Genomic DNA, 20806 nt, shown 5'->3' on the forward strand with positions numbered 1-20806 from the left:
AATTATGGTGGTTACTGATACTGCACTGGAATTACTAAAAAAGGGTTTTCTCTAGTGTATATGGTGCTTTTATATCTGTTTTAATTTCTATGCTTTTCTTGTAGCAACTTTTGATATAACAAATTCATTTTCTTTGCATGAATATAGCTTTTGTATCTTGTACATGTCTTCTGTATGCACAGGAATAGTCCATTAAATTTTAATGTTGGATATCAACTTCTAACTGTGATAAGATTATACTGTAGCCGAGCCGTTCATTGTAATCGGAATAATAGAATACCTTAGAAAAACAGTGAAAAAATTAAGACTTTTATTTAAGTGCCATTTCATTATAAGTGAATTCTTTTTAAGCAACTTCCTCCTCTGTCCTTGTTATTCTGATGGCAGAAATTCGCTGGGGCTACAAGTTAGCAATTTAAATCCTCTGTGGAATTTCTGTCCTTCCTATAGTGCTGTTCTCCCAAATAACACTGACTTGAAAATTTTCTGTCCACTGGCACATTGCGAAGATTAAGAAACTGTAGTACTTTGTTAGAATGAGAAGATCTGATTCAGATCTTGGTAACCTTTTTTGAACAGTTCTCTACAACCAAGTCTTTATTCCCGATGAGGATACATCACTGAGAAGGCAACATTCACAAGCCTTAACGGTGGCATAAAAGTTTGTACTGTGAACAAAGAAAGGGATGTTAGAAGGTGGTGGGAAGTGTAATGCAAACTGTCTTTTCTGAGCAGTTTCTGTATGCAAATCTCCTTTGTACCATAGCTTGATTTGTTCTTTGCTATCAATAGAATATAAATCCTTAGAAATACCCTGAAGTACATTAGGGGTTTTGTTTCATCTTCGGTGAATTTATTTCATTACAAGTGAGTTCTTTTCAGACAATTTCCTCCCCATTCATGTCACAGTGTGACTCACAGTTTCTTCACATTTCTTTTAATATGTTGAATAGGTAACAAAGGAAAACTAATTTCTTTCTTTCTTTCCTCCTTGAAGGAGTGCACAGGACATAGAATGTTGCAGAAATCAGGTGAAGAGCTTTAATTCCAGGCAGTGAAGCCTAGAACAGCTTATTGTGATTTTGATAAATGAGATTAATTTAATATCTCCTTTTCAGATGTCCTTCAGATGTTTTCTTAGTACTAAAGAGAACAGACAGACAAAATAATATATAAAAGCAGTACATAAACAGTAGTGATGAAGTTTATGGTTAAACTAAAACTTAATTACTGATTCTATATTGTAATGCATTTGGAGTATCAAGAAATATCTCGGAGATTGTGTCACACTTGTTGCTGTTCCTGCCGTCACTGGTGCTCAGTTGCCATGAGCTCAGGATGACAATACTACCCTTTGATGTTGATGTTGGCAAGTATGCAAAGGCTCTTACACTTTTTTTCTTTTTCTTCTTTTCTTCCTCATCAGCTGTACAACAGCTATTTTACTTCACAGTGAAGTAAAGCTTTTAAGCTTCATGAAAACATCTTTATTTTTCTCAAAAGAAAAACAAATAATTAGTGATATCTTTAAATAATGGTCATGCTGCGTTTTGGCAAATGCTATTATTCAGATATTTACTATAGTTTAAATAATATCCTTCTTAATAGAATAGGATGAGATATTCATATCTTAGGCTTAAAATCTTCAACTTGTTCAAACTGCACTGCTGCCAAGGTCTATGTATTCTTTAAGACTTCCTCAACTTAAAATCCATGACATATTTGACCTTTAGGAGATGGTGAGTGCCCATCCAACAGTTAACGGTTGTAAAAATAAAGCATGACTCCAGAACAGACATCTCCCATTGAATCCCTATTATCTGCTCTGGGGAAATCAACTAGACAGTAGGAATCTAGATGTAAACAGAAAAACAACTTCTATAATGAAGAATATGTAACACATCTCTATGGTAAGAACTTTTCAAAAGCAAGAGTGCATTCAGCCAGGAGGCAGATATTTTATTTTTTTTTCCAATTGCCATTTGATGCTGTTGATTGGAAGCAAGTAGGAGAAACATCTGTTTCTTCTGATTTAGTTTCAAAATTAAGGCACAGAATTGGCTTGCACTGAGAAATAACCATGAGCTGGATTTGGCCTTAGCAGAGCTCAATTTCTTGCAGCCAGTTCTCAGAGCAACTGGATGGAAGAACGAGAATCTACTATCATAACAGGAATCAGTCCCTGCTCTCCTCCCACCCTCTGACTTCTCGTTAGGTCCTGTTCCTGAGCTGCAACAGGAGTATCCTTTTGTTGTGAAAGCTAACTACTTCATCCATTCTCCAAAGCATGAATTTTACCTCACTCATTCCTAACAGTTTTTTAATAATCCCTCCTTAAAAATGCAAATAAAAAATTGAAGAGATGATAGTGAAAATTTTTATCTATTGATGCAAGTCAGAACTCTTCCTCATACTGCTCCTCAACAGAAATTGGCAGCACCATTTTCAGGTTTTTGCAGCAAGCTCCTTCATGTCTTTTTATATATATATAATCAATGGAACCACTAAAAAGTACCCAGTACCCGCAATAACAGCAATATGATACACCAAATTTAAAAGGTCTCATTGGTCTATCTCTACAGGCAAATTCAGAACTGTCTTCAGTGGTTGCATCCAAACTACTGCCAGAACTCCAGGGCAGGGCACCAGATCACTCACACTCTGCAACTTCTATTGGCTAATGAAACTCTCATATTTAAGGCAGTAATTTAGTATTAGCCTAATGAAAGGATAGTTAAACTATTAAAAAATATTACTCAAGTTACAATGACACTAACCAAATTTGGTAGTTATTGCAGGAAAAAAATGTCTCTTTATTAAAATATTTAATGCTGATATACACAAACTTTTTATTATCTAATCCTTTCTTTAGTCATATGCTCACTCTTCCAGTACTTCTGTGAGTCCTAAGGTTTATGATGCCAGTCTTCCTAGAAGTAGGTGGTTTCTGGGTTCACCAGAAACATGGCACTGTTGTTATGTTCTTTTCATTCACTCTAGAATCCACTTGGTGCTATTTTCGTGTTTTCCATATCACATCCATTTTTTTTCTATGTATGGTGTAGTTTACACATGTTGGATACTTGTTCCTTGTTCTTTTTGTTTTCCCTAAAACTAGTTTTCACGAGGCTTCCAAAATTACATTCCTTCAATGATCAGAAATTTTTCGCTGAAGGTCTGCCTAAAGCGTTATGGCTTGAAGCCTCTGCTTTCATCCTATGCCCACATCGTCGAGGTCTCTGCTGTCATTCCCCATCTGCACGGCTCTACGCTATATCTTCAGTGTAGCATTACACACAGCTCAGTCTACAAATGATAACTACTGTATATTACTATCTGTCACTTACAACAATATATCAAAGTGATTGTAACAATAGACATTACACCAATCATACAAATCTAAGCTAAAGCCAAAACAAGTTCAGTAATAGTTGCTTGCTGATTGTATAACTGTTATTGTAAATAAATGAATAAATCACCTAATTAACGTTGTTTTCTCACATTCTCATTTTAAAAAAGGAGGTAGCACTTTCCTCTGCCTTTCACTTGGCTGAGCTCAAGTAGAGCACTGTTACTTCTAGTTAGGGTACTTTTTATAGTCTCATTATCAAGTGCAAGCTATAAAGTGAAGTTTGGTAATATGATGAGAAAAATATCTGAGAAGGAATTACAACAACTGAGCTGGAGGTAGAAATAGATGAATTTGAAGATAACTTCTCCTTAAGTTCCATTCAGTAATAAACTACATAAAAGTCTATATAAAATTCCAGAATGAAAGATTCTCTGTGGTTTAATACCACCTTGAACTGTCATTACATCAGACAAGAGCAGTAAATGATTTTTTTTTCTTTTCATCAAAAATAGAAATAAAAACTGTTATTCCCTCATGTATTTGTATTGCTTTTCTTCAAGAGGTACATGTATCTACACAGGCAATAAACCTACACCACATTCAATTAAAAAGCTGTGCAATAACAAACCAAGCAAAGGACTAAAGAAAAAGAAACCAAGCAAACCAAGGCCATCACTTACAGTAGATAAATGTACCTAAAAGCAGAGCAAATATGGATGTGCTTTTGCCTAGCTTTCAAGTAGCAGTGTAACCCTTTAAAGTAGTAGTTGTCACTTAAAGTTATCTGAAATGAGACTACATTAGGCAGCAGTTCCTAAACATTTTTCTTCTCTTTGCCTTCCAGTGTTCTGTCTGTATTTCCATTAACATTTCACTGGGTGTTATTGTTTCCAGGGACTCCCTTCTTATGCACTGACATTTCCAGGGTCAGGATGTTCAATTTAGGAACAACTACACTGACATTGGTACATTTTTTGAGGTTCCGGCAATTTCCAAACAGCAGCAATCAGCAAAACTTTGCAGATACTAGCATACTTCACCTCTCTCAGATCGTGCTTTAGCCATGTCAATAACGTAATGAAAGGGTAACTTTCAGGCATGCCATTAAACAGAAAAGGCATAGAACAAAACAGAAATCATCCTGTAAAAATACACCTGGATATTAAAAGACGGCACAGTCATTCACCTAGAGTTTTTCTGGGCTACTGGCCCCAGCTGATCCTCCCTTTAAGGAGCAACTACCTCCACCAGAAATGCTAGAAGATTTCTTGCATATATTCATTCTGGGTTTAGCACTTCCCTCCCACCTCTAAAGTGATGAATAATTAGTTTTTGCCTCTCTGTAAATCCTTTATAGTCCTTGGATGATGAAGTGGTTGCAGTCACATAGAAGAAGAGGAAAAAACAGGGGAAGCCAGAGCTAGCTGCTTTTGCAGATTCATTGCAAGTTGCATTTTCTCACCTGCTCATATATTACACACATTCATAAGCTATCCAGAAAAGAGGTGAGTAGTGAGGTGACAAAGTTTTCTGGTAGTATTAAATTATTCAGGGTAGTAAAAGCAAAATAAGGCTATGAAAAGTTGCAGAAGTTTACAATACTGAGTGAGCAATAAAAGATGAAATTCAGTGGTGATAAATGTAGAATAATGAGCAGATAGAATAACCTCTATGTATATAAACAATGAGAAACCCTAAATAGCTTATTAGCATTCAGGAAAGAGATTCTGGACTCATTGTAGGCAGTTCTACAAAAATATGGGATCCATCTTAGGAAGTTCTCAAAAAAAACAAATATAATATTTGGAATGACTAGGAAAGGAATAAAAAACAAAATAAAGAACATATTTAGGGCAATGTATAAACACTTTGCAATTCTGCCTATCCTTCTAGTCTCAGGTAGAACGTAGAAAAAATAGAATATGGTAATAAGAATAATGAAACTTATGGAGCAGTTTTTGTGCAAACAGAGTCTATACAGACAGGAAAAGAGGTAACTGTGGAATAAGTTAGAGGTCAATAAAATCATAAATGGTTTGGAAGATGTGAATAAGCGCATCAAATGAACTTCCTAGGGAGCAGATATTGCAGAAAACAAAAGGCAATATTTTTTACACAAAATAGCTAAATTGTGAAACTTGTTGCTACAGGATGTCATAGATGACAAAAATACAAATAGGTTCATAAACCAGAGAAATCTGTGAGAGAAGACTGTATACAAAAAAACCCTGCTTATACAGTGATGCTCTCTAAATAAGTTTATTGGAACTATTGACTGCCTGGCCCTTTTTGAGTAAAGTTTTCATTTCCCTTGCTGGTGGAAGGTTTAGAACTCTTTGCCTTATGTTTGACATATTGTATAAAAATACACAACTATGCTTTTGGAGATAGTAGAATATAATTTTCTATGCTGGATAGAGTTGGAAATTAAAGCTGAAAACAAGGTCTTTTTCTGATCCATAGAACATTAAGCAAACGCCTATTTGGGATTCCAGAGAACTAGGGAAAGATTAGTACATACGGTAAAATATGTTGTAGAGACTTTAGAGTGAGTTTTAAAATTGAGTATATATGTGTGTGTGTGTATCTACCACACAGACTTGTTCCAACATAGGAAAGAATGTTGTCTCTGAGATGTGTCACCAGCATTAATTAGAGCTGATAAAACATAGTTTTAAAACATGTCAGTACATAGAAGAGAAAATATAAATCAGGCTTTGTGTACAGATTTTTTTTTTTCCCAAATGCACAATTAATTGTGTAGGATGGCTCAGAATATTTGAAAATATATTTTGTTGCAAAATCTCGTGTTACTGATCTAACACTGGGAAATATATATGTCTAGTTAACACCACTGCACAATGTATTTCTAAACAAATATACTACCAAAAGAGAGTGTATTCTTTTAAAAAATTGCGGTCACTTTAACTTGCAAGGAAAATGATGATTTTAAATGTAAATTTCAAATGAAGGCCTCATTTATGATAGGAATACTCTCCTGCATTCAAAGCCCGGTAAGATCCCTTTTGTTACTGGTGGGAGAAAGAGTCGAAAGAGTCGTCAAGTATCTAAAGATGGCAGTGAAAGTTTTGAAGTAGGAAGACTTTTTTTTTTTTTTCCCCCCTAAGTAAAGAATACTGATAGGAGAAAGTGCAGAGAGGAACTATGAAAGGCTAGGAAGTTCCGTCGTTCAGTTACCCATAGAGACAGCATTGATCGCAAACGGTTGCAGCTGGTAACAAGATGATGATTTTTCTGTCTATGACATCATGAACTGTGTTTCAGTTCACTAGTGAAGTATTTTTGTAGCATGAGACGAAAAGTATGTTACATACCCTGGTATGTGCATGAGGACATGTGAAAGTATAAAGTCAACTGGAATGATGTTGGAGGAAGGTGCAGTATGCAGTTTCATCCATATTGCTTTTGAGAGCAGCCCTGGAGCAAACTATCCCAGAATGAGCTCCTTTGTAGAATACTAATAAGTAAAGCAGCAGCTATGTGGATCAAAAACTTGAATGGCTTAAAAGAACTGTCTCAGCACTGAAATGAGGCAGATCAGATACTACAGCCGAACTGCTGGACTTGGCATTGCTATTTCTAGCGAGAAAGCTTTGTGCTTTTTGATCTGTAAATCCCAGACAAAAATCCACTGTGAGGTAACACCATTAGAATAGTTAAAAAACACCACCATAGAGATAATTGAACTGATCATTGTTCCTAACCTGACCTACCTTCAATGTGACATTCATATACCCATGTTATTTTTCTAAGCCCCCCTTGCCCACCTATTACATATAACAAAAAGGAGAATAGCACATAGCGTATCTGTTCTTGAGTGAGGAAATATGGCTGTCCTCAGCTGTTCCAAGAGGGAGGGCATGGTAATTAGCTGATAAATTTTACTGCAATATATAAAATGCAAACATACAAACTTTCTGTTCTACATTCTTTATTTCTCATAAAAGTCTGTTTTAATGTAGAAGTAGCAAAGATGATTCCATATTTTTGAGCTGTGACCCTCAGGCAGCACATGAAAACTGATCTTAAATAATTTAACCTAACTTGCTGGCACAAATCCTTAGTGTGAAATTGGCAGGCAAAAAAGGAATAGTGACTTGTATCTGAATTTTATGTAAACTACAATTTATGTACTGAATAAACTCTGCCTTTTCTTGTAAAAGTTAAATACTTTAGACTATTGTGCACTACTCACGTATCCTTAGCCTTCAGTTAAGGGAAGTTCCCAGTTATGACATTTCTAGAAAATATAGAATAAATATGCAGCTATTTGGCTGTAAAAAGAGTCATATCAACTTTCAGAAGAGACAGTATTTTTTCTAAATATGTATAATAACCCTGGTAAAAAGGTGCTTTCTTAATTCCTCCATGGCATTATCTAATCTTATTTATACTTTATTATATCTATAGATTCCTTTATAGTGTTCATCACCATGGCGTTTCAGTGCTTTCATCTATCCTATTTTCTGTAAAATAAGTGCTTGCTTTTAGCACATATCAGTTGATAGCACAACTTCACTGGAAGAGAGATGATGATTTTTAAGAGATGACAGAAAAAGCACTGGGAAAATAAAAGGACTAATTTTACACAGCTTAGACTATAAGCGATTAGTAGCATGAAGGATTTGTCTAGATATACATTTTTTAACAGCACCTAAAAGAATCAAAGTCTAACCTGTACTGTGTAGTGCAAAACATGTCCATCATACAACATTAATGTCACCATCTGCAGGCCATCTTACTTTCTTATACTTTCTGCACAGCAGCATGAATAGGTCATTAAAGAGGCTTGCTTTCTTCTTTCATTTGCTCTTGATTGTGACTGAAATGCCCAATATTCCTATTACCATTTATGTGGAAAGGACTGTCTTTTCCTGTACATTTCCAAAGGTTCGAATCCTCATATATCCACAGGATGTGCATGAGAGAACTTACAGTGGCTTTTTAAAGTATCTTCTTGTGTCTTACCTTCCTCAGCTTCATTTCATGCAGTTACCCCTTTTGACGCTGAGGTAAGCATAGCTGCTATTCAGACAACTTTCAAACATTTCAAACATTTCAATACATGGCCATTATCATAATTTATTCTTGTCCTGCTATATTGCTCTAAATGAAACAATGGATTAAAGATTTTCAGGTTATCTGCAGAAGTACTGAGAATAGATTTATTCTTGTATAACTTAAAAGGTGTCGGAACAGCTAATTTTACTGTTACGTCCTGGTTTTGGCTGGGATAGAGTTAATTTTCTTCATAGTAGCTAGTATGAGGGTGTTTTGGATTTGTGCTGGAAACAGTGTAGATGATAACACAGGGATGTTTTAGTTCCTGCTGAGCAGTGCTGACACAGAGCCAAGGCCTTTTGTGCTTCTCACCCCACCAGTGAGGAGGCTGGGGGTGCACAAGGAATTGGGAGGGGACACAGCCAGGACAGGTGACCCCAAATGACCAAAGGGATATCCCATACCATATGATGTCATGTTCAACAATAAAAGCTGGGCAAAAAGGAACAAAGGGAGCGATGTTTGGCATGATGGTGTTTGTCTTCCCAAGTAACCGTTATGCGTGATGAAGATGGCTGAACACCTGCCTGCCCATGGGAAGTGGGGAATGAATTCCTTGTTTTTCTTGGCTTGTGTGTGCAGCTTTTGCTTTAGCTATTAAACTGTCTTTATCTCAACCCATGAGTTTTCTCACTTTTAGTCTTCCAATTCTCTCCCTCATCCCACCAGAGGGGGGAGTCAATCAGCAGCTGTGCAGTGCTAGTTACCAGCTGTGGTTAAACCATGTCATATTATTAAAAAAAAAATATAATAGGTGTATTGGGTTTGCGTGGCAAGGTTTTGGTAGCAGGGGGGACTACAGGGGTGGCTTCTGTGAGAAGCTGCTAGAAGCTTCCCCTGTGTCTGATAGAGCCAATGCCAGCCGGCTCTAAGACGGGCCCGCCGCTGGCCAAGCGCCTCTGTGATAACATATTTAAGAAGGGAAAAAAAACAGTTAGAGAGAGCTTTTGCAGCCTGAGAGAGGAGTGAGAAGATGTAAGAAACTCTGCAGACACCAAGGTCAGTGCAGATGGAGGGGGAGGAGGAGCTCCAGGCACCGGAGCAGAGATCCCCCTGCAGCCCATGGAGAAGACCATGGTGAAGCAGGCTGTCCCCCTGCAGCCCATGGAGGAAGGATGAGGGGGTGTAGAGATTCCACCTGCAGCCCATGGAGGACCCCATGCCGGAGCAGGTGGAGGCACCTGAAGGAGGCCGTGACCCTGTGGGAAGCCCACGCTGGAGCAAGCTCCTGGCAGGACCTGTGGACCCATGGAGAGAGAAGCCCACGCCAGAGCAGGTTTGCTGGCAGGACTTGTGACCCCGTGGGGGACCCATGCTGGAGCAGTCTGCTCCTGAAGGTCTGCACCCCATGAAAAGGACCCACGCTGGAGCAGTTGGTGAAGAACTGCAGCCCGTGGGAAGGACTCACGTTGGAGAAGTTGGTGGAGGACTGTTTCCTGTGAGAGCGACCCCGGGCTGGAGCAGTGGAACAATGAGAGGAGTCCTCCCCCTGAGGATGAAGAAGCGGCAGAAACACCGTGAGATGAACTGACCGTAACCCCCATTCCCCGTCCCCCTGTGCCGCTGAAGGGGGAGGAGGTTGAAGCTGGGAGTGAAGTTGAGCCCTGGAAGATGGGAGGGGTGGGGGGAGATGTTGTTAAGATTTGATTTTATTTCTCATTGCTCTACTCTGTTTTGCTTAGTAATAAATTAGATGAATTTCCTCTCTGGGTTCAGTCTGTTTTGCCCATGAGGATAATTAGTGAGTGATCTCTCCCTGTCCTTACCTCGACCCATGAGCTTTTCGTTATACCTTTTCTCCCCTGTCTAGCTAAGGAGGGCAGTGATAGAGTGGCTCTGGTGGGCACCTGGCTTCCAGAGAGGGTCAACCCACCACAATAGGAGATCTATCTTTTTACTCAACTTCAGTGAAGGCTGTTTGGATTATAATAATTTAATGACATAAAGTTTGCAATTTGCCGAGAAGACTCACATTTTAGTAGGGAAAGTCAAAGCCCAACTTTGGCATGCAGTGCATGACATATGCTTTCATGAAAGAAGGAGAATATATGGATCATACTGGTTCATTTTAGTAGTTTTACAAGAGCCAGCAAATTTCTTACTTGTATGTCAGAATGTCAAAAATGTCAGATTCTCTTATTAAACACACACTTCTATTTACCTGAAACCCCACTCTGTTATATAAACAATTTTAGCATCTCTCATCTTTTCTATTATGTTGGACTGCCTGTTAAAGGTCCATGGGAAAAATCCTCTTTTTGATATCAGCAGATGTAGCTAAATCCATTGTCACATTTGTTGCAATACTTGTTAGGACTATCTGCAGCCAAGCATAGTTCGTGTGATTCTGCAGGAACCACAAATATCAGTAGTTCAAGAAAAACATCACATTATTATTATTATTATTACTACTACTACTACTAAATTTCTAAATTTTCTTTTCTTTTTTCCTCCTCTTTTTCTTTGCTGTAATCCAACTATCCATTTTGTATTGCTTTATATGTGGAAAAATTAATCAAATATGGAGTCCCATATTGGCTGCCTTATGTCCCACATGGACGTATCAGCAGTCCATGGAAGAAAGTGCCCCAGCATAAGCAGGTGCAGTAGCTGGCCAACCAACATGGGGTGCACCTGGTGAAACTTTTTCTGGGCCAGTTGTATTTGCAGTGACAGTTTTTGGACTCCCCTGACTTTTGTGAGTTTCTTCTAGACTACAAATAAGATTTTTGGTTGACTGCCAGGTGCAACAATAAAATAATATGCTTGGGTTGATTACACATGTAGATTACTAAAGGATAGCCTCCTCTAAGATTATACCTCCTTTTATTCCACTAGGAGTTACATTTCTTTCAATGTTCATTTTATTCCTGGTAGTTGAATCACACATAGTGGGTTTTCTCATGTTTCTCAGAAGTTTGAGAAATTTGATCTTCATTGGAACTCTTGTGTAGGTTGAAGTACAGCATTTTCATATTTTTTTGGTAATGGTGAATGATGATAAAATTTATATTGTATGTAGAATTCTCATGCAAAGTGAAATTAAATTCCGGAAATAACAGGAAAAGCTGATTTATGGACCATTTCTGTGCCTGAGAAAGTGGTAGAGTTCATTGATGAAATACATAGCTCCAACTACGTCGGGTTTTTTGGGGTTTGTTTTGTTTTGTTTTGTGATTTTTTTTTTTTTTTAATAGGCTAAGAAACCAAATGAAGTGAGGTGTTCAGGTTCAATCTTTAAAAGTGCTTAACCAGCTTTATATGAATGTATCAGCATGGACAGTATCAGCAGAGCTGAGCTGCTTTGCCCGCTCTGGGGGCAAAGCAGCTTTCAGTCTGGAAACTACATATCCATGTTAGCTAAGGCCCTGGACTATTATAAAGCATGTGTAAGACTTCTGACCTGGAACCATCTCAGAAATTACTTGCCTGGAACACAGAGAGAATAGTTCAACACTGTCTTTTGAAACATATCATCAGTCTCTCTTGAGTACTTAACTGAAAATGGGGGGATTCATTGCCCCTTACATTAAGCATCTAAAATGCAGTTTAGCTTTTCTATCTAGGCAATAATAAAGGTATCTTCTCTGGGGGAGTTTTTTCATTGTAAGACATATATCTAAGATATAAGGTTTCTGTCTGTTCTGACTGTTGAGGAAATGTAGTTGACATGCTTAATAGTAGCTGCCTAAGATTTAAATGGATAAAGGCAGATGAGTCGTACTAAGGGTAAGCAAATTGTTCAATGTATATGCAGAAGGGGCAGAGACAAATCTACCAGTGCTGTGTTTTAGAATCCTTTCTTTTAGGCAGACAGAGCCACAATGTGTAAAATGCGTCATGGGTATCATTCAGTAAATCATTAAACAATGTCAAGCTTTCTTAGTCCTCCTCATGACACAGAATATAACAATAAAAATGGGCAGTGGGTGGTGATGGTGGCGTTTCTGACTGTCAGTCTAACTCATTATCCAAATTTAGAGTAATTTCTCCTCAATTCAACCAGGTGGACTGAAAGGGCTTACCTCTACCACATTCACAGGAAATAATAAATAGAATTTTATCAAGAAATATACCATATAAATGCAGAATAATTCCAGTTTGAATCTTTTGATTTCTGCATGCAAATAGACATCTCCCTGGATTTCACTGATGTTGTGAATTTTTAATTTCCTTCTTTATGTGATGCATTTTTTCTGCCTACTCTTAAGTAGCTTTAACTTATCATATCCTTAAGTGTTTTTCCCCATAATTACTCAGTAGGGTCAATATTTTTTAGTATTTATGCTTCCTTCCCAGTTTTCAAGGTCAAGTACCTTTTTGGTGGAAGAAAACTCAAACTGTATTTCATTTTGGTTTGCTGTCATATCTTTACAAAGAGGACAAAGTTATTGAAGTTTTTATTGAAGACTATGAGCATAACATCAGATCCAAAGAAAGCAGCATAGTCTAGTGATGATATCTAACTTTTATATTGTAGAACTTCCACAAAAATTCTTGGGAATAAATTCATACTGGCAACATTGTGAAGAAAAAAATATTACCTTATTTGTTAAAGTAACCGTCAATAATCCATTCATCCTCTGGAATGAAAACCCATCAGAGTCTTTTTAAATTGAGCTAAGCAAATCTTGATATGTGCATTTCCTTTCCCCTATCTACCTTGTACAAGAAAGATATGAATTTGTTCCTTTTATTCTCTCAGCTAAATACAACCTGAAAAGAAGTATCATTTTCACAATGTGAACAGTACTAATCTCCATTCCATTAGAAGGGAATGTTTTGCTATTATTATACTGTTTTATGGAAAATTATATGTTCTTTATTTATCGATAAGAAGCATAGAAACACCTCCATCTCTTAAAGTAAGCTACTTAATATAGTCTTCATTCTCACGCTTAATAGCAGTGGGCTAAATCCTCTTCACTGAGAGCAAAATGGAGTAGGGATTGGACCCCGAAGACCTAATAAATGTGAAAACTTGAGATAATATTTTTCAGAAGTCCATTCAATACAGTTGAAAACAAACAAACAAACAAACAAAAACGCCTCCAAATGAAGGTAGTCAGAGTGAAAAAATTTTTCCAAATTTCTCAGAATATCTTATGAAGACCTTCCAAACTCTCTCAGGATGCATTCAGTTTTAACATGGTCAAAAGACAGGGTGGAGGTTGCATTACAGTTACTCTGATCATCACCTTTATAAACATTTCATTTTTATTTTCCTAGAAGAAGAAGAAAATGAATAGAGCAAAGATTTATGTCATTGAATGTCATAGCTGATTACCTCTGGAAATGAGAAGAATGCAATTTTTATGACTTTATTTAAAGCTGAGCTATTTTTCATAAGCAAATACAGCCAGGCCAGACAGCTTTAATTTTTAAGAATGTATGGTACACTCTGGTATAAATTTGTAAAGTATGATATGTTTTTAGAATCAGTGTTTTCCTAAATAAAACATTTGGCACAATTCTAGTATGCATAATATTTCTCTTGTAATTTGCAATGATATTAAGACAATAATTTTTCTTAGTAAGATGCAGGCACTATGAACCATTTGAAAATACCATTCACTGGTAATTTACTTCCAGGGATGACTTATGGTTACTGTATGAAGACAAAATATTTTTATTATGAAATTTCAATAAACTGGCTTCTTTTTCCAGCCAGTGGAATGAAGTTGCATGGAGAATTAGATGTGCAAAGAATATGTAAAATAACTAATGAAATTCAAGGATCATTGCTGTTAAAATGATACATAATAGTTGTGTGGCTGACATTCATTTTTATATTTATTTTTCTGGAAAGATAGAAATAGTCATATTTTTGTTATATGAACTACCTGTGCATGGCCAGTATAGAGAAAGGTTCCAAAGACCTATCGATTCCCTGCTAGAAGTCTACTTCTATGTGCAATGCATGTCCAACAAGATATTCTCAAAAACTGATGTATATGACTGATGTATTATCTCCTTTGTAAGACCTGAGCAGAGGAGTACATGAGAAGGCAAGCCCATACCCAAATGCATTCACGTAAGAGCAAAAAGGATCTAAAAGTATATCCATGTAGATAGTGGCAGTCATTGGAAGAAAGCTCTGCTCTGAAAGCTGTGTGCATAGTCCCTTCAGGTTCACAAGCTTAGACAACATGTGTCCTGAAACTGTGATGCCCAGGAACAGGGACAAAGCATTCTTATTGTTGATTTAGTTATCAAAATATTCACAGTGAAATAGTGAGTTCAGCAGATATATTTTGGGAGTAAGTATAGATAAGGATGATTACTTGTTTTTATTTGTTTAATAGAAATGTTGATATAATGAAAAACAACTAACATTGATTCCCCTGTCACACACAGATGCCTCCATTTTCTAGTTTAGCTTTTCTCCGAAACCTCATTAAGAGACGCTTTACTTCCTGTAGTCATTTTATTTCCCGGCAGGAAGCAAGGAAATTCCAGTATCACCTACCACTGAGCAAAAAAGAAAGCCAAAGCAAAAAAACAGAGATAATGTTATCACAAGGTTTAACGTGACAAAATTCTACCCTGCAAATCTATAAAACTGTACTGCAAGTTAATGACAAAGTCCCCACAACTTAAAGGTGCGATGGAGTTTTGAGGTAGAGCACGCTTGAGTTTATCTTAATTATTCTAACTAGCTTTTCAGCAGCCTGTGGGCTCTGGGTACTTTGCACATCTTTGCTCTCAGCAGCAAATATGGGAGCTCATTCCCCATTGCCAGGCTCCAATAGATACTTTGGAGAAAGCAATGTCAAAATCTATAATCTTGGAAAGTAGAGGCAGGTTGCACACTGCTACACCATAATTTTCTTCTCAGTGCACTTGGTTCACCCAGTTTGAAAAGTTCATCCAGCCCTGAAGACAGAATCCTGACTTGGTGAGAGTTTTGAAGCAGATCCATCTGCCCCTGTTTCTTTTAAAGTGAGTACATCTGAAAAACCTGAAAGAATTTTTAGTCTCTGCAGCAAGTTTATATTTGACCAAAAACTGAGATGGATGAAAAAAGATTAAAATAAAAGTGCTTATAAACAGACTTCCCCCTTGTCCATGTATACTGATAGAATGGCCTCCTTTGAATTTGGATGTCAACCATCAATTTTTAGCAGTTGGTTAGGTTACAGGCAACTTCACCGTCCCAACTGAAGTCCCTTGGAAACCTTTTTTCTGCCACCTTTGAGATCTCACTGTGTACCCAGCAAGAGTCTCAGTCTTTATTCTCAACAGCAGGATTCCCGCTTACAAACTGTTTCCCACTCTCTTTCTATCTGTGCTGTCCCGCTTTAGGAAAGCTTCTCTCTTGGGGATGTTTTTTGCCTCTAAAGAAGAGAAAATCTTCTACCCTCTCCCATTAAATCTTTCCAAAAGGCTGGCAGCAACCGCCACCAACTAGACAGACATCGTCCTTTCCTGTTGCCCAGCCCTGCCTTCTTTACGCAGCAACATACAGCAAAGCAGTCAGCAAGCAAAGCAGACGCCATTCCTTGCAGTCTGCTTTTCCTGACCTCAGCATCAGATTGTTCCTTCAGAGTACTTTTTTTGTCCACTGCAGTGTAGCTAAAATACGCCTTTTAAAATGCTTAAGTATGTAACTGAGAAGGTTTTTCTTGGGCAAATTTGTGCGTTTACTCCTGTTAATAATCAGGATCCTGAAATAATGAAGTTTTGATGTTTTTCACAAGAACTCTCATGACATGAACATTCAGCTAATCAAAACAGCCACTCCATAGAGAAATAAAATGCACTTCAATATTAAATTGCATACATTTGATATGAGATGACTTGTAGTCCATCATACAAGCCCTCATTTCACAAAATCCAATAGATGATAGAAATAATTTAAACATTCCTATTTCCCACTCACACACCAGCTTTTCATAAAATGTAATCTCTTCAGGCAGAAGGATAGGCATTGGGTTAGAATAATGGTTGCTTATTTTTAGACATCATCCTGTATTCTTGCTAGAGTCTGAGAGCCGCAGTTACCTTAATTGGATGTGATTTTTCTGGTTACTGAAATTTTGAGCAGGTTGGTAGCTTCAGCGTTATCTGTCATGCCATACTATTGACATGTTATAAGCAGAACAGAACTGATGTAGTTGGTAGGGGTTGAGACAATAGTAAGTAAAAAGGTTCAAAATGAGCTATTGATACCAAAATGATACAGGTGGCAGGGGAAAGTTTAACATCCTAAGAATTTTTAGGCCTTGAGAACAGGGTCAGTTGAAAACCATTCCTCTTGAGGAATCTTCTCTTCACTAACTCTTATATTCTCAGATTATAATGAGCACAGGATTCCTATCAACCCAAACCCAGCTACTAAGAAATATAAATTCCATATTGCAAGTTTATGAGGTGAAAACACTTAACCTGGAGATGAAATCTGTGGGAAAAATAACAGTCTATTAATTTTCTAACTGGAAAGCTTCAGTTTTATTGGGTACTAGTACTTTCTGAAAGTTCTTTAACAGGTGTGGAGATACATGTGAAGGATTCTACCAACCAGACTATGTTGCTATGATATTTCAGGGGTACAACTTTTTGCATGCATATATTCCTAGATGAAATCACAAAGGTTTTATTTGTTTGTTTCTGTGAAAAAACACTGATATTTCTATTCAGTTCCATACTAATACACTTGATGCCTTCCTGTAATATTAATCAATCATAGAAAGAATAGAAATCAATACAGCTCTGAAATACAGCCATGCAATACTAAAAATAAACATGAAAAAAGACAGTCTATGCAATGTATTTCTAAATGCTTGTGAGGCTTGTGCTAGCATCGCAAAGAGCAACTGTTTTTTCCTCTGTAGGCAGCTAAGGCTATGCATTTTGTATTGCGTGTTTGATGGTAGATGATATATTTCTTTAACATTACTGTTACAGTCTTAAGAGCGGATTCTGATCACAGATACTCTGGTGAACATCTAGCACAACTCCACAGAGGATCTTTGGAGGTATTCTAATTTATATTGGTGTCACTTGGTGTCACATTGATGAAAATTTGGTCCTGTAATCCTCCTCTCCACAAGTTGTTTATGTTTGCAACTTTGTGGCTAACGAGAAATTTTATGCTGATAAGTAATTTTTCCCCAATTCTGAAGTTCTCAGCAAATCTTTGACTGTGTAAGGATGTACAGGAAGGCTTTGTTTATCTCAGAAAAAAATAACTCTGGAGAAACTCTAAGCATAATGCAGAAATATAACTGATATTGCAGGGTATTTTCTGATATAATTGCATAGTTTAAACAGTTAATTATAGTAGACCATAGTCCTGTTGATAGCCTCTTTTTTTAAAGCAAATGCAATAAAACAAAGCCACCTTCTATTGAAACACAGGAAAATCTCAGAGTGCATTCTCAATAATAAAGTAAGAGTGGGTAAAGAAGGCCAGAATAAAAAAGAATATCCAGAATCTACTTAGAAGTATGAGTTAGCTGTTGACATTTAAGACTTAATTGCTTAATCTCTATATTTGCTTAATATCTAAATTTTTTGGTGGAGGTTACACCCCTCCATGTATTATGGACAGGCCTATATTAGCCACACTTGCAATTAACGTTGTAGGTTATTATTGATAACTCAGGTTGATTCTGCTTGCTTCTCTAGAAGATTAAGGGTAAAAGTCTCTGTGACTGAGCAATAATGGAAGAATGCTCAGAGGAGGTGAGCACAGGAGATGTGCTCATGAAGCTAAGCCCAAGCAAGAACAACATAGGAAGTGATCAGAAAGGAAAGCTGGATTTAGTTCAACACAAGAGGAACCAGAGGGTGACCTTCGTTTAGAGATAAACGGCTGTATCAGTTGACTCAATTGACTAACTATTTCAATTGAGTAGATCTACCAGTTGTGCAAATGGTTTTGCCAGTGTTAATCAAAAAACTATGAATGTCTTCTTGAACTCGCCAGAATAACACAGGGGAGGTGTGTATGTGGCTCAGCCTAGCCCAGTGTGAAAACCAGCCAACCAATAGAATGAACTTTGAAGACAGAAACAGGCTTGAGCTGGCTTTCAGTGAGCATATAGACACCATTAACAGGAATCACATTAGTATTGTGATTGAACTATATATTGCAATTGCTATATTTTGCTAACTGTACTTCCACTGTGATTTCACTATATTGATGTGTCTCCCTGGAAAGTCAAAATCCTGTGTGATGTTAAATACCTACAAGTGAACTTGGTATTAAACATTCAAACCTCGTCATGTGGAACCTCTAGAAAGAATCTGGTCAAATAGTATTGGACTCTAGTCAATCTGTTGATAGAAAAGTGAGGGTTTTCTGATCATTTTAATGCTCTTTCTTATATTCAGACAATTTGACTAGAAAAGTCTCTTCAACAGTAGGTTGAGTATATTCTTCTCTAGTCACCTAGTGTCCACTCAAGACAGTTTCTAAATACTGCATGAAGAAGCAATGTTATCTGTTACGTGAAAGGTTAATTCAAAACAACTGTTCAGATTGGGCAAGTAAAGCAGAGGATAACAGGGGGTTTCTGCTAATACCAACCATACAATCCAGATCTTTGCAAAATAGATAAAAAGATCTCTCTTAGGTTACAGCTCTGTCAGAATGCAAATATTTTTCCATGGAAGTATAATATTTTTTGACACTTTTAATGTGTTTTCTTATCCTAATATCTGTATCACTTTTTAAACATTAACTAATTAATCCTCTTAACATTGCAGTGATTAAGTGCTGACCTCATATGAATGAAACCGCACTGCCAAATCTTACAGTTTTGCTGCAAATTATACAATATTTGATGTGTATAGTTATATATAAAGATATAATTGCTGTAATTTAAATTGCTCGTTATGCACAAAAGTCTTTCAGTGATTTCTAAGGCAGCTAATTTAGCATCTTTTTTTCCCAAATTTTAGTATTGTTTTGCATTCTGTTTCCAAAAATGGCTATAAATGGATGCCTCGTGAAGAAGAAGAGTAGAACAGGTATTTCTGATAGTTTCTCTTTATTAGCCTCTAAGTTTTCCAACTATATCCAGCTCACTGTATTTCCTGAGCCTACTAAATTTTCTCTACGTGTTCACCTCATTTTCTTTTTTGCCATGCAGTAAGTAGGAGCTGTTTCTCCAGTTTAGATTCCAACTTGTACTATCTTTCAGATTTACAAGATTTCGCTCTGAATTTCTTGAATGTCTCTGTATGCTACCATAGTGTTCCATACATGTCTCCTCTCTTGCTGTCCAGTAAATCATGTTTGTTTTATCATAACTTGATGTATTTGGCATCAAAGTCTGGCTTCAGTGATGAGTTGGGGAGTGTGCTAAGTAGCTTGCCAAAGGGTTCTCTGTCCCATAAAACAGTGATGGCGTAATCCCGTATTTCACAGTACAAGTATTACCTTTCCGAAGTTAAAAATAGCATAGAGTAACAAATAATAACATTAGTCCCACTCAAAATCTGCCATTTTGGTAAACAACTGATCTGTTCCTGTAAGCTCAAAGGGGAGCTACTCAGGGCTTGTGTGGGACACAGGGAAGGAGGCTATGAGTTGTCCTGTTTTTTGGTGTTTTTTCCCCCTATTTACCTCTTATATGCCACACATTATTGCTAAATGGATATACTCTCTTCTGTCTTCTCTGTCCTCTTGGTGAACCAACTCGTGTTCTCCATATTCTAACCTTTTTAATATCCAGCTTTCTGCTCAAGTTCTTGTATGCTTTTCTTGTTGCCTCATAAAACCCTACACGGTAGTCACTTTTTCATAAAACTAGTTGCATCAAAAATGTGGATTAAATAATCAAAGCCGCTTTTATGCCTGACAGGTCACGTCGATTATCATAAGACAAAAACAAAACAAAAAAATCAACTCTTTTTTCTCAAATGACATACTCTTCATGAAATTTGTTAATGAAATGAGCTTTAAAAACTAACCTGCAATAAAACAGTACATATATCTGTGATGTCACATGCTTTGTACAAAGGAGGTGAAACAAAATGATGTTAGGAGTTTTTATTTACATACATTAATCCGTTTTTCTCTATTCTTTTTCAGTAAGTGCTTGATTTATATTTAAGCAGTTTGTAGCCTGCTACTGTGAGATGCAATGTTTCTGATACAATAGTGTGCATAATGTATTATTTGACATTATGTTTACTATAATCTATGTGGAAAGGCTATTTATTCATACAGTCACTTATAAGAAAGTCTGAAATAAAAGCTCTGAAGTAAAAGTTCTGAAATAAAAGCTAACAATAAATAATGTCACTTATGCATATGTCCCCAAAATTAAAAATAACAAGTCCCTGTAATTTCAAGAAGGTCAAGGTACATCAGCTATACTACAATTCAGCACAAAATCACTTGTTTGGAAGCTAGACGAT

The sequence above is a fragment of the Grus americana genome, chromosome 1, assembly GCF_028858705.1.
Source record: "Grus americana isolate bGruAme1 chromosome 1, bGruAme1.mat, whole genome shotgun sequence".
In the NCBI taxonomy this organism is placed as follows: Eukaryota; Metazoa; Chordata; class Aves; order Gruiformes; family Gruidae; genus Grus; species Grus americana.